This window comes from Parus major, chromosome 15 (assembly GCF_001522545.3).
Source record: "Parus major isolate Abel chromosome 15, Parus_major1.1, whole genome shotgun sequence".
NCBI lineage: Eukaryota > Metazoa > Chordata > Aves > Passeriformes > Paridae > Parus > Parus major.
In genome coordinates, this window is record NC_031784.1 from 10,365,151 (window position 1) to 10,380,650 (window position 15,500).

The window sequence follows — 15,500 nt, forward strand, 5'->3', positions numbered from 1 at the left end:
AAAAAAAAAAAAAAAGAGAGAAAGAGAGAGAGAGAGAGAAAAGGTTTCCAGACCTTCAGAGAGAACATGTTGTGGAAAATATCTCAAAGTTGTAAAGGGAAATACTTTTTATCTTCCCCAAATAATCATCCCTCTCTAACTCAAGGGAAAGTAGATTTTTTTTGACAGAAAACCAGATTTTGATTCTGATCTTCCCCTTCATCATACTGATGGACAGAGATTCTGCTGTCATGATACCACATGGCATTATCTGAAATTAACTTGCCATTTAATGAACAGTTCTTTACAACTGATGTATTATTCTGAGCACCCCAAGCATTTTGCATACTGTCATAGTCCCTGTTATTTTGCATTTATGTAGACATATGACTGGGCTTGCTAAGGGAAAATCCTTCCATAGCATTTTAGTTTTTTTTAAACTCTTCACATCACTGCAACAAGAGCAACTTTGCCAACTTAAAGCAAAAAAATCTGGATGAAAAATTGGTGCCAATTTACAAAATAGTAAGAGGGTTTTGACATCAAAGGAAGGTTCCATGTCCAAATCTATAAACACATGAGTGAGACAGAAAAGTACAAATCCAAACATACTTTTTGGGAACAGTAAAATATATTCAGCTCTAGTTGATGGCCAGATTTGGGGCTGTTGGTAAGATGTGAGAGATCACAGCTATAGCAAGGAACAGGACCTCTAAAGGATGTTCAAATCTTTCTTTCTTAAAAGTTGACTAGAAGACTGCAACACACCCTGAGGTGTGTTAACACTTGTTCCCTGCCACGCTGGACAGCTGTAAAGCAGTGTGGAAGGAAGAATTACCAGCACAACAAACTACAGATGAGTTCAAAACACAGTATTCCTGTTGTCAGACTTCCCTAATTGCCTGTACACCCAAACCTCTCCTCTGAGCATTGGTGCCTCTAGAAATAGGAAACCAAGCTTCCAAGAGCTCATCTCAATTGCCAGAGCTCTTTGTGGGACAGGTCCCAGCTACCCAAGAGCTGGGTATCTCCTTCATGACTCCCTGAGAAAACCACGTTTCAGGAGCAATGGAATTGCCATACGCCAGAACAAGGCTCTGGAGCAGAGCAGACAGCTTCCTTGGCAGCTGGCCTGCGATGTTGGAGCTCACTCCCAGGAGAGATTAGAGGGAGTAAAAACCTCACTGCGATCACAGCAAAGTGCTCAACCTGCTTCTACCAGAGACTTCTCACAAGAGCAAAAAAAATCCAAAAGTATCTCTACAAATAGAAGGCTGCAGGAACAGAGAAAAGATAACCCAGTTAATGTCATGCACACAGCTTTGCTACCAGCTCAGGCAACACTGATCAGTAAAGGACAGGCAGAAGCTCTGAGCAGAGCTTGTTTTATACCTGGAAGATTACCTGGCTAACATCTGGACAGAGAATTGCCTCCCTACTTAAAGCCTCCCAAGCTCCAGATCTGCAGTGCAAAGCTTTAGAGTAAGGTTTTTAAATTTGGAAATTCAGTAGCATGAAATGTATTCTATCCCCCAGATGACCTTATCCAAGCTCACTTTCAGGCCACAATAAAGGATAGAAGTTACACTCAGGTTCCCAGGTAGTGCAATTTATACCCTGAGGAAGATGAAAGTACAAACTACTTGGTCTCACTAAGACTATGTGTGCTTTTGGACTCCCCTGCTACTTCAGATGTCACTACATCTGCATGACCTTTACAGTGACAGGAAAAGGAGAAGGTTTTCACTCATTTCAAGGAAGGCTGAGCTCTGCCCATAGACAAGGTAATTTTCTGTCTACACCTAGAGGACTCTGCACACAGGAGCTGTTTTCCAAGGGCACAGCAAGAGATCCTTTCGAGACAGCTCCCAGGGCTGGAGTTCCTGCAGGGCACCACGTGGGCTCATCCCCAGCCTAGGAGGCTCCTGGGAACAGGGACACAATGAGCATGGACTGCCCAGTTAACCATATGGAGGTCATCTCCCATGCTCTGCTTCACTATCACCAAAGTAGGACTCTGCAAGGTGGAGCATGAAGCTCTGGGCAGGGCTGTGCGGGTGGCAGCCCAGCCTGGGAACTCAGGAGCAGCAAGGAAGGAAAGGATGCTGGAGTGGAAGTGATTTGAATTAGAACAAACTGGCTGCTGAATAGAAGCTTTTATTCCAGCATGGAGAAGGCTTTGTTAGTCAAGCACATGTGATGCACAAAAGCCTCCACTTGAATTCATTGAGTTTTAATTGGTTCTCAGGTGGGGGAGGAGATGGGTGTTAGGAATTAGGGATTCCTTAAAGAGGCAATATCATTAAATCTTAACGCCTCTTCCCTCTCACCCCCAGCTTCGGCTTAGGAGTCTGGCCTCATTCAATTGTCTCATGTTAGAGAATCAGAAAAACTGAGGGAGAGAAAGGGTGGGAGGGAGAGTTACTAATAAAGCCTAAAGGGAGATCAATGAATGAGGAGGGTGAGGGGCAGGAGGAAGACTGAAAAAAGAAAGAGCCCGGTTGGAAGAGGAGGGAGGTCACACGCAGGCAGGGAAGACAGGAGAACCTCAAAGGGATGCAGGAAAGAGAATGATGCCATTCGACTCGATGCTTGCTTTTCTCCCTGCATTCCTTCTTTTATTGAACATTTAAAACTTCCCTTGGAGATCCTCTGTCTTGGCTCTGTAAGCCTGTGCTCCAAAATAACAGAGTCAATCACCAGAAGGAAGCAAGCAAATCCTGGGATGGGTATGGGATGCATGGTGCATGTGCAAGGGGAATGACAAGCAGTGAGAGAAACCTGCTTGGAAGGACCTCGCAAGAGGTGCTGCTGCTTGTTTTGCCAGACATAGCACTTTTCAAACAGAAGTTTCCTTACTAAGAGCCTGCCACAGACGTAGCTGACTCAACGTCCTTGTGAGTGAAAAAGAAAGGGAGTAATCAGGAGCTCAGGAGATTGCACAGCCAATGTTGCAGGAAGTTCAGCACGCTGCCTAGTGTATAGAAGGGACCCTGGATACCGGCGAGCCAGACCCTGACAGACAACTGCTATGCTGTGATGTGGAACACACATCTCACAAATGTGTAATGATTTCCAGCAGTCCAGTGCATCACAGGAGAATGAATTAATGTTGATTTAACTACTACACTTGGAATTTAGATAGGTAAGTGAATGACATACCAAATGCACTGCCAGCAAACACCAACTCAAATGCATTTTCTTTTAGAGTTCCTGACAGAAGAACACTGTTTCTATATTTAAGCCAGACAGTTTATCCTGTACAAAGCCACACACAGGAGATATTTTTTGCAGGAAGCACTGCCTACTGTTATATTATAATTCTTCATTACAAAATTAGACTGCACGATCTCTGCTTGTAGACACCATGGCACTAAAACAGTGACACTGCAACCAATTACTATACAAACTCAAATAGGAGGTCTCTGACTTCTGTTGGAGGACTGTGTGGGATGTTGAAAACAGCATTTGCATGGTGGGGCTTCTCTCTGAGAGACTGTCTGATCCAATTCACTTACTATGCTGTGAAATCTGAAGGAAACACAAGATCCTCCACTGACATAGCTGTGGTAAAGGGTAGCTCTCATACACTTAGGTTATTCATGTATTTCAGAGCCCAGGGGAAAAAAAGAGATTGGTGAATTCCCACATTGAAAGTGTCATAGGATCCCATTTTCTAAACTTCCTACCTGAAAGAGGAGCCTAAGAATCATTTAGAAGTGACACAGAAAATGAAGTCTCATTTGGTCCTTAACTCCAACTAAAAGCAGACGTGGTCTCCACCTGGCAAAGGCATTTGTGAGCAGTGGGCCGCAACAGTGCCTGGCACCAGCTACAGAGAAAGCATTTAACCACACATGGAGAAGAGCTAACACCACTTGCCTTGATTTTTAATACTCCAAAGTCCACATGCAGACTCTGCCAAGCTGCCTACTGTCACCACTTGACCAGTGACAACTCACGAGAGCCCTGCCCTTCAGCAGCAGCAAGGCTTTCCTCCAACAAGGAAATCTCCTCTGGACAGCTCACATAGGAAAATACAAAGAAATCCTATTAAAGAGACATTCTTTTTCCTTTTCAATAAATGTTGCCTGTGTGCTTCAGCTTGTCTCTTCTCATAGTGCACCTCCATTATGGGTAACAGATTTATTTCAGTTTTTATCTTAAGGGTTTTAAATACTCCATATAATTCCAAGCATAATTTCAAATTATATCTGACTCACTTGAAGCAACCAGCTGCTCTCCATCAACAACAGTAACATGGATGAGTCCATCTTATTGTGCATAGTTCTAAACACAATCCCTGCCCTGTTGGAAAGCCATATCATTCTACTTAGGACTAAGCAATTGTAATGTTTTCTTACAGCCCTGCATTCCATGCTAGAGATAGAACAACTCCTGTTACTATCTTCCCAGCAGCAAAATGTAGGAAAAAAAGCTGTTGTAGTAAGGATGGGCTAAGTCATGCCTCCAAGACTGTTCCCTATATTTATCCTAGACTTGTTGCCCTGTATGCATTTGCCCTCCTCCCAGCAGTTTGCTAGTAACAGCCTTTCCTGTAATTGTTTTCTTCTCTTTCAGATATGTTTAGTTTATATCTCAGTGCTGGAGTGTTAGTTTTCATGATTTCACCTTGTTTCTCAAGAATCCCCTTTTTTGTAGCTTTCAATAGAATCAGACCATTTATGCCTTTGGAAAGAAAAATAACGGGGGGGGGGGGGGGGGGGGGCGGGAAATCTCCCAGTACTCTCAAATATCTCATTGCTCTCCTATGGCTTTCAGTAGATGCCTTTGGTAGTTGGGATCCTCTTGCAACATATTTCCTAGCAAGTGCCATTTCCACAACCTCTTGGTATGCGACAGCAGGCACTTCTGAACTGCTTCACTACACAAGCCACAGATTTGTCTGTCACAAACAGTGTCAGTTATCACAGCATCAAATTTGCTGTGTGCAGCAGGTCTCCAAGACTGCCATGAATTGAAAATTGTTTTGCTACCTCTTCTCAATGCCTGACGGGACAGGTATCTCAGCAATCAGCAGTGGCTTTGGGGCAAAGTGTGACTGACACATCTGTATCAGCTATCCAGTTAATTTTATTCCTGGCCTGTTTTGTTACATTAAGCCTCACGATGCTCACCATATTTCTTCCTTTCCAAGCAGGAGAGATAGCAAACCCATCCTTTCAGCTCCAGAAGCGGTTTAGCTATGGCTGCTCTACCGATTAGACTGGCTTCACCTCACAGGTCCTCCTGCAACCAGGAGACTGCCTCTTCCTTTTTGAGTACTAAAATCACAAAATGAAGGCAATCCTAAGCAAAACTTAGCCTTAACAAGGTATCACTGACAATTTCAACAGGACCACAACAGAAAAATCCTGTGCCAAGCTACTGGTCAGGCACAAACTTTTATTATCTGTTATCCTCTGAGAATGGCCTGATTTGTGTGGCTGCTGATATAGTTTCAAGAATATGGAGGCCACCTACAGCACAGGTCTTTACAAAGCTGATCAGAACATTCAAACAGAAACAAGCCCTGCCATCCTTGGAAGTCACTTGTTTCTGCTCCATTGGATAAACCCTTGGAAGGACACTGGGAGCACCCATCCTTTGCTTTAAAGGCCACATCAGCATCCTGAGCTGAGCCCAAGGGTTTCCTGCAGATTGCATTTCATTTCATCTGAAGCTCCAGCCCCCAGGCAGGCTCCACACACAAGCTCCTGCTCCAGCCCATGCCAGGGCTGTAGTACCTGCAGAACCAACCATCAGAGCACTCACAGCTTCTCTGGGCCCACAGGCCACATCCAAGTTTGTGCAGGAGGAGACCAGAACTGCACTGGAGCCAGGCACTCCGTGTTACAGACAGAATGAGGCTAGGATGACTAATGAGAGAAGCCAGCACTGCAGAAGCTTTCCAGCCCAGTGCCCTCACAGGTTTCTGTGTGAGATGATAGCATTTGCACATTTATCAGTGTAATAGTGCACACTTACTCTTTAAATTTGAATGAACCTGCACCTCTGTTGCACTGCTGGTCAGTAGACCTTCCTTGGAAAGAGCTTTACAAATGCACATCACTACTGGTAACAAGACACGAGTTCCCTCTGGGAACTTCAGGGAAGAGCTCTGCACTTCGGTACGTTCACTCATTGTATCTAAACATGTTATTTCTCTGAATGATACCAATGTTCCATCTCCTGTGTTTTGACAGGTAAGTAGATGAGGGGCACTGTGACTTTAAGAAGGTCATTTCCACTGTCCTGCCGCTGTAATTAGCCTGCTAAAGAAAGGGCAGAGGCTGGAAATTGGATTGAGCAAACCAGGCTTTAGCCGCAGGATGAAGGCAGAGCTCCGGGATTGTTATGTTAATCACCTGAGCTCAGCAGTCCCTGCCCTTCAAATAAGCACAAACCCGGTGCAAACTCAGGAGCTCTCTGCAAAGCAAACGCAGCTTGGCTCAGGCTTCAGCTGCCCCAGGATAACTCCCTCCACCTCCTGGAATGCAGGGGCCACCCCTATGGACAGGCCTGGTGGCACCTGGAGAGGATCCAATGCCTGGCCAAAGCCTCAGGCCGTGGCCATACAGCTCCTCTGATCCTGAGTGCCGGGCCACAGCTGCCAGAGCTGGGAACACTACCTGGGGGTCACAGGTGATGCTGTGAGCTGATGGGCCAGGGCTACTTTACACCATTGGAGGATCCAACCCTAGCCATGCTGAGTCAAAAGCATGTCTGAAAGCACAGACTGCTTACTGCTATTTCACCGAAGAAAAACAGCACTAAAAACAATAGGCCAGATTTGTATTTGGCCTAATAATGGCTGTAGCAGGACTGCAGGTGGGTGTCAGCCCCTCTGCAACAACAGCACAAGCCTCCCAGGTCCCTGGGCCACTGGCTAGAGCTCCAGTCCAGTATCTTCAGCACCAGAACTACCCCAAGTTAATCCCTGGAGCAAGTCCTGGGGGGTACAGCCCCTGGCCTGCCCTTGAACTCCCTCCAGGAATGCAGCCACACTGTGTGACAGAGCTGTCACCTGCACCAGACAGTGGTGTCACCTCAACAAGAGGTGCTGCGCAAGCCAGCAGTAGTGGAGAGCTTGGCCCAAGGTGCCTCGTGTGTTGTAAGGACACATTTGTGGCACAGCCAGTGAGAGTTGGCCATGAATTGCTTCCAGCCGGCTGCCTGCTGCCTCCTGTTTTGTCCTCTCCACCTCTCCCCTCCACGGGAAGCAAGGCTGGGGTTTACCTCACTGCACTTTACTAGCTTGTATCCCTGGGAAACGTACCATTTTGTCTCCTCTCTGCTCAGAAACTTTGGGCTAACAGCCCTCACCACCACCACCCACCTTCTTTTTAAGGCAGCAACCCAGGCTGGCCATTGTCCCCTCCTTTTGCCCCTATTTTCTTAGGGCAAGCTTGCGCTTCTCCCCCGCATCGGGACAGCTGGGGCTCCGCGTTACCTCCCTTGTTCTTTGGCACATTTTCTCACTGCACCCCTGTGCTGCTGGGGAGGGGGGACGGAGGGGAGGAGGATGGGAGGGCAGTGTCTGGCTCCTCATCCAGCACGCCGGATGGCATGGTTTTGGAGAGGCCTGGCTTAGTGAAGTTATTCAAGCCAACGGCAGCCTGGCAACCAGGCGGCCACAATGGGAGTGCAGGAGGAGGAATGTTTCCACATGCCTGATCAATGGGAGCAAGGGAGACAGCAAAGCAAACAGAAGCTGGGAAAGAGACACAAAGAGAAAGCAGCCTTTTCTCTGCTCAGTTCCTTTCATTTGTCACAGCTCTTTGTGCGGCTGATGACAACGGAGGCCCTTCGGAGGCTAGTTTTAGGGAGTTTGGTTTTTCTAATTAAATAAAATGCCGTGTCTTTCTTATTCACTTGTCACCTTCCCGCTCGCCAAAAAACCCCCAAGAGCAGCCCCATCAGCACTTCAGCCTCCCACTCTATGCACCTTCCAGGAGCCCCAAGCATCACTTTCTCCCTGGGAAGGTGGAAAGGCACAAACACCCCCTCACCCACTCAAGAGCAGCTCCGTGCTGGATGCGCTGCCCTGCCCAAGCGCCTCAGCAGGGCCCAGCACAGGCCACCCCTGGCCCCCTGCCTGCTCATTACGGGAATAAAGAGTCCAGCGAAGGACAACTCCTCTGGAGGTGACGTGCTCCTGCAGCAGCTGCTGACGAGACTAATGGGAAACTTTCTATGAGAATGAGGCAGCGTTCAAAAGAGGGTGAGGGGACAGTTGCCTTGGAAACTGGGGCCATCTCTGCTGCGGAGCTACAATTTCCCTCAAAATGTCCCAGACAGGATTTACCTGGGAGCCGGCTGTGGGACAGAAACTCCTGCAATCTGCAAAGCAGATGCCTAGAGAGGGGATGGAGACAAAGGAGAGGTGTCAGAACAGAGGCACCAGCATGCTGATGCTGGGTTGTGTGGTGACAAACAATCCAGCCCTGTTGCATAACCAGTGGTGGGAGCTCAAAGTTGTTTCCTCTAATTACTATGCAAGAGTTCACAGCAACAGGCCTCCTCTTGTGCAGGAGTTTACAGGAAAGGTCCTCCCTGGCTCAAAGGCATCACCAAGCAAAGTAACAGAAGAGAGAGTTTGGGGGTAAGCTTTCCTGTATTGAGGCCAGAGGAGAAGTTGTTTGGTATCTTTTTCAAAAAGAATGTATGTAGCCCTGAAGAACAGAGAAACCTCCTGGTTGCTGAGGAACAGGAGACAAGACATCTGCCTCCTCCACACCTCCACCAAAAGACATGCTTCCCCCTCCTGTAAACAACTCCATCCCCAAGCAGACAGAGCTGCAGCAGCTCAGCTCCAGCCCCCTGAGCATCATGAATGCAGGAAAAGGACTGGGGATCCTGCACATGTCTTAGGAGAAGGGAACTTCTTTAATGATCATGGCAACATTTGGGATCTCACCAGGCTTTTTGTCAGAGTTAGTGTCAAGCTGCAACCAAACCATGAAAAGGAGCTCCAGCAGCGCAAGTAAGTGAATGGCAGCATGAGCTCAAGGAAATAGAATGAACCTTGGTCCTAATCATGGGTGTAGCCTTGGTTCAACAGCTCACGAAAATTCCTGCCCACTTTCAACATCCAAAGACACAAATAGCTAAATACAGCCTTCTCAGTCCTCATGGAGAAGATGTTCCAGACTGTCCAGGAAGATAGCAAGTTCTTCAGTCAACACCTCTTTCTATTCCCAGGATTTACACTGAGCTCAGGACCTCTTGGGTCCTCAGTAGTCTTGTGTCTCAGTCAATCAGTGGGACCAATATTGGACCAGACATTTTGGCAGTCAGGATTTGAAGTGATAAAGATAGGATGTGTAGCCTTATCCGCTTCCAACATCACTCCGCCTGAATTTCACTTCACGCCCTGCTTCCCTACCCAGCCCTCTCCTTTGGGGGTTCAGGCACATCTGTGTAAGCATGTTAAAGAGGATCCCACAAACTGTTTTTCACAAAAGTTGAACTTCAGCAGTGTTGGAGTTTCTTCTGCCTCATTCTGGAGGCATCAAGGGGGTGTTATGCCTCAGTTTCAGTCTTTCCCACCTTCCCACAGCATCACATGTGATGCTTTGATGGTTAGTAATGTTCATGATGTGTTCATTTAACAATGTAATTCCCTCTAAATAATAATAATTACAATTACTAAAAAAGAGGATTCTTCCCTACCCCTTAACACCAAGTTGTTTGCTGCCTTATAATCACCAAACTTGCTTTTGGGAAGCGTCTCAATTTCCATATCGACTATATCACTGTTGTCCCAGTCCTGCCTGGCTCTTCCACTGCCTCCAGACATGTGCTAAGTGCCAATCTGCAGCTGAATGAATAGGAGCCTCCCCTCCACAACTTCAGAGAGAAAACTAACTCCACAGACATTACCTACCCCTTTCAAACTTATTCTGGTGTTCCATGAGCATTTTTGTAAGGAAGGAGAAATCCACCTTCACTCCTGCTCAAAGGATTGCTTTCATTAAGGCCTCTGTAGATTTGCAATGGCAAGTATTTGACCTGCTTCAAAAATATTCATGAGACTCTTGCATGCATTCAATAAGGGCAGACAAGCAAAATCCTCAGCTCATGTTCTCCTGAGGTCTCGGGGTGCTGATGGCAATACACATCCTAATTACAATATGTAACATATTGAGAATGAAACCTTGTCAGCTCTGGTGATGCTTTCTTTGAGTCAATCTGGAAGTGATTGTGATTATTTCTCAGTAGATCAGAAAAAAGTCTAACCATGTGCAAATATTTTTAAGTAATTGCCCTTTTCCCTGGTCTTAGTGAGAAGCTTTCAAGAGAGGCCACAGGTAACATTTGAACTGTACAAGAAAACTTAGACAAGTCCTGAACTGGGGTTATGCAGAACTGCAAAATGGGCTGCTCCTATGCAGAAAAAAAAAATTCCTCAGGTATGCAGACTGCCAAGACAATCCATTATGGCATTCATTAAGCTCTGAAACAGAGATTGCTCTTCTTTACACACAGTGCATGGTATAATGTTGCATGGACAAAACAAGCAGGAAAAGCAACATTCATTCCCCACAGAATTCCAAGCAGTCACAGCAGACTTCCAGAAATATTGCAAAGCAGTGCAAAACACAATGCAAGTGGTCCCTTGTGAGGAAGAAAAGCAAAGTGTACTCCCTCTTAACAGGATCGCTGCAAAGCTGAGCAGTTCTCACAGAGCTGGTGCTGCTCTTTCACTCCTGCACCTGCTGTGAAGACACCATCCCAATAAGTAGCAGCACTCTACAGCTCCCTGCTCTGCCTCTCTCAACAAGATCCTTCTGTGCTGCCTATGGATTCATCTCAAGATAACATTCTTTGGTAGAAGGACAACCTGCTGATGGACACATGCAATTAGTAGCCTGCTGACAGGAGCCCTTTCAGCCTGTCTGTGGCCCTTTTTACTCAGGTAAAGCTGGCACAGTGATCCAGCCACTCATCCTTTGTTACAGCTCTATAAAGTGGAAGAAATAATTCAAAAAGTCTTAAAGGGAACCTCAGGACAGAAAGAGAAAACCTGACAGGTATTCCATAACTGACGGAGAGGCACCATTTTATCACTGTTGAAATGGCTCCCACTACTGAATCAATAAGTGCTTAAGCTTTTTATGATCCTCCTTAGCACAGGTAATACCACAACAAGGCAAAGAGCCACCTCCTGCAACCATATAAACAAGTAAATCTCAGAAGGGGGAAGAGGTGGGACAGAAAGAGAGCATTTCTCTCACAAAATACTGTGTTCAACCCAACTGAAAGGGGAATACTTCCTCTAATAGCCTTTCTTTCAGTTTTGTGACAATGTGACCCTGATGCAGATGGTGCCCAGGTGATGGAGAGAGCACACACAAGACATCTGGGATGGTGGTACTGCCCCACCAAGCTGCTGGCCTCCAGCAAGTTATGGAGTAAACATCATTCCCATCGACCAGATCTCCCAGCAGCCTAATTACACAACCTTGCCACAGGGGTCAACCCCCAGAAAAGGCAATTCCTTTGGGCAGATCACATCAGATCTTCTTGAGATCCTTCCCATTTATTTAAGTCTCATTCCCACTGGCACACATGTGCCACAGCCTTGCATAGTTGTTTTCTGAACAAAACTGGAAGCAAAATGATCCAAACTCATTTTTGTATGGAGCAAGAAAAACAGCTTCACACAGCTACAGGTCAGACTGCAAATGTTTACTATAATACACTCTTCCACCCACAGCCCCACATCCTGATGAAAATCAGAGAAACCCATGCCTTTGGTACAGCCTGTTCTTGGCCACAGCACATGTGGGTACCAGAGACAAAGCACAGGGCAGGTCCAGCCCTGTTTACTTCGCCACTTGAGACCCTGACCTTGATCATTCACTTGGCAGAGGATATATGTGGTGTTCAGAGGTTGCTCTCTGCAGTGTTCAGGCTTTTCACTTTGCTCACAAATATTCTGTTACACAAAACAGAGCCCAAAGTTACCACAGGTTTTCATAGCTGTGAAAACCAAACATCCTCTCTATGAAAATCTATCAGTTTCCCTTCAGCCTACTCAGGCATTCCTACAAAACCAAGGAAAGTGGCTTTTAACCTGTTCTCATTTGCAGACCCTTACAGGATTTTCACTAGAAATCTGGACTACACACAGTGACTTCCAGCCTGCTACAAATACACCACATTTCTGTTGTCAAGCATGTAGCAAGAATCCTCACAAGCTGGAGAAGCAGATACAAAGCTGGGTCAGCTGGGACAAGAAGAAAAGATTACAAGTCATCATCTTTACCTAGGGAAGGAATGTTCCTTAGTTCCAGAAAAAAACCCCGTGAGTTGCAGAGGCTTAGGCACACTGACTAGTGTAGCCCACCCCTCATTTTACAGTGATCAGCCAGGCAGTGCAGTGAAAGGGAAAAATGTCTTCTGGCTTGCTCCCTGTCTTAGAACAGGGGACCAAAGAGCAGACATGTGAGTGCTATCCATAAACTCCACTGAAATTAAAAAGCCATTCATACAAAACCATCAGTAACCCCCTATACCCTGCCAAGGTCTATGACCAGGACAGAAGTGCCCTCCTAATGGCTCTGCAAATTCCCTTTCAGAAAGGCTCTGACATCTGATCTCTGTTACAGCACTTAGCATCTGATGAGCAGCAACACGGAAGGGGATGCTTACAGGTGGCCACCGTGATGTGCATCTCAATACTGGGGCCCTGCCAAAGGCAAAGTCCTGCACAGACCTGGGGGAAGTGGATTTCACCACTCCGAAACTGTGTCAGTGCAGCAGGTCAGCCCTCTTCTGCATGTCACTCTGTCCAGCTGTTTACAGACAGTTGGCTTGAACTCCAGGAGCAGCAAAAGCCACTGTCTCATTTCCTCTGTCATCTGTATTGTCTTAGCTCTAAAAGCCATATGAATCCACAGAGATAAATCCACCTCTGCAATTCCAGAAGTGTTTGCATCCTTCTATCACACTAAAACTGCCACACTAATGGTGCCTAGCAGCAATTCCCCATTCTGCCTCTTGGCCGATGTGAAAATAGCTCTGTCATGCTAGAAGAGTTTGTCAGCCTGTCTCATACCCAGTTCTGGGGATACTGGTGCATGCAAAAGGCATCTCTCAACAGCCCATCATAAAAACAACCGCAGGGCTGAGTACCGAAACTGGCCATGGGATGTCTGCCCACAGCTCCAAGGAGCTAATTTGAACCAGGCCGAGCTGTATGGACTCAATAATTAAGAAAGAATGTACATGAAGTCAGTATATTAAGGGGTGAGAATTCATTTCAGGTCTAGAGAATTAAACCATTGTAATCAGAGAAGAAAAAAAATATAAAGTAAAATCCTTGCATAGACCTTGACTATTCCCTCGGCAGGACAAACCTGATGACTAGTTGTTGTTTACAACGATAAGGTCAGAGGAAAGGCCATTTCCTCTCAACAATTGTCAGAAAGGATTAAAACCTGCATTCAGGCTCGCTTTGAACTAGCAGGTACTCCATTCCCCGATGGTATCAGGATCCATTCAGAGAGGTCTCCGGCAGCCTCCGGGGCATGTTTCCATAATGCCCCCATTGTGGAAGTATGCACAGCACCGCTTCCTGCAGCCACTCCATCTTTATGAAGCTTCACCCTTGTGGTCTGATACCCAGGGCAGGAAGCAATCCTGCAATCACTGTTTAATTAGTCATTTCCCAAGTCCGCCTCAGTTGAGAGTTGCTGCTGCTTGTCAGCTTCTGGAGAGGGAGACTGGGAGTCAGAAACATCACTACCAGATTGTGAAAGAAAGGTTGCTCACAGGGTTTGGGGTGAATTATACCGCAGCTCGACAGGCCACATTCTCCATTTCCACTTTTCTTTTTTTTTCCTAAGTAGAAGGATTTGAGCAGATGAAGGGGCCATTGCACCTTCAGCAAGTCAAGACAAAAAGCTGGTTTATAAAAGTGCCTTTACTTTTGTTGATTTGTTGTTATGGACTGGGCTTCAGTTGACTTGGGTTTTGTTCAGTTTGGTTTATTTTTTCCTTGAGAAATAGCATCTTTGATACAAAGCACATACTTCAAGAGAGGTCTGTTCCAGGAATTCCAGTTGCATTCTTTCCTTTGTGGAAGTCAGTACTGAGCCTTAGAGGTTGGATACATGCAGCCTCGGCTTTTCCAAGTGAGATCACTGGAAGAGGTATTTCTTACCACGAAGTCACCAATTTGAAAAGAATGAGAGTTACATAGTATTAAAATGTTTTTCTAGATAATGAGTGTTTGTGTGTGGATGAATGCTAAAGGAAAAAATATGTTTGTTGAAGCCCATCTGTTATGAAAAACTTTATGATTTCTCTGTTTAACAAAATTAATGAGGTATTTAAATAATAAATAAAGGTCTATTTTGGCATTTTTGATGTACTGCACATAGTTGAGAAAAGCTTTCCAAAATAAAAAAAAAAATATATACAATATATAAAAAAGTTAGATGAAGCTATATAAAATAACTTTTTTTTTTTCAGTTTAAAGACACTGAAATCAGAGGAACCTGTCTGATCAAAAGAAGACAATGTTTTCAGAGTTTAATTTTGTAAGAGAAAGCTTGATCTAAAATATGATACACTTTGGAATGGTTTTGAAATCTCACAATTTCCCAGTGAAATGAGAACTCCCCTCTTTCTCTAGTCCCAGTTTCCTTTGCTGCAATGAAATAACTGGAAAAGTTTTGTATGCAAAAAATTTCCTTGTGACAGTAGGACAACCCAGTTTTTGGTAAGTGTGTTGTGAAGCAGGAAAAAGAAAATCAGAATAAGAAAAACCCTAGATCAGTGATTCCATTGAGAAATTTACATAAATTTCAAGAAACTGGAATTCTCAGAAGACACTGGAAACTGACTCCAATGGGGAGTAGAACTGGTGTAGGGAATTATGAATTATTGTTGTTATCATATGAAAAGTTCCCACTCTCTCTGCAGATCTTGAATGTAACTTCTTATAACCTTGTTCAAATCACATCCTGTAATATCCTGGATCAGTCTCTGTACAGGGCTAAAGCACACAGCTTCCAGCAGCTTGGAGTGCAGGCAGAAAAAAATATCTATTTGCTACAAAAAATGGGGCAAGTATGTCCTCAGAAGGGTTTTTATGCCTATATTAACCTTGGCAACAAAATCGAGAAGATGTGGGGATGAGACAATTTCACATGAGCATCCTCTCTCCTCAGCCACTCAAGGAGACAAGTGGCATCTTCTCCAAGCTCCTTTCCTCTGATTCCATGACGGTTTCCCTTTCTGCATTGATGTTTCTGGGACCACACTCTGCTCCTCTGTAACGTGTGTGTAATGTGATCTCCCTCTTAAGCTGAGGTTTCTTGCAAAGTGCCAAAGCACAACTAGAAAAATTATTAAGACTGACAGGGATGACAGAAGGGTGCACAAGAGAGCTGTGAGAGAGCTCAGGAACACCTGTGAGGTTATGGGCTCCATCCCCTCACCTGGGGAAACAAAGGCTCAGCATCCAGCATTGCCATAGCACCAGCAGCCATCAATAAATTGCTCTT

The 15,500-nt window shown here is 45.5% G+C and overlaps 1 protein-coding gene across 7 annotated transcripts in view; it reads right to left on the bottom strand.

Annotated features, from left to right (window-relative positions):
* The window catches only part of MSI1 (musashi RNA binding protein 1), a 74,547-nt gene that overhangs the window by 39,086 nt on the left and 19,961 nt on the right, over positions 1–15,500 (bottom strand). The window lies entirely within an intron of this gene.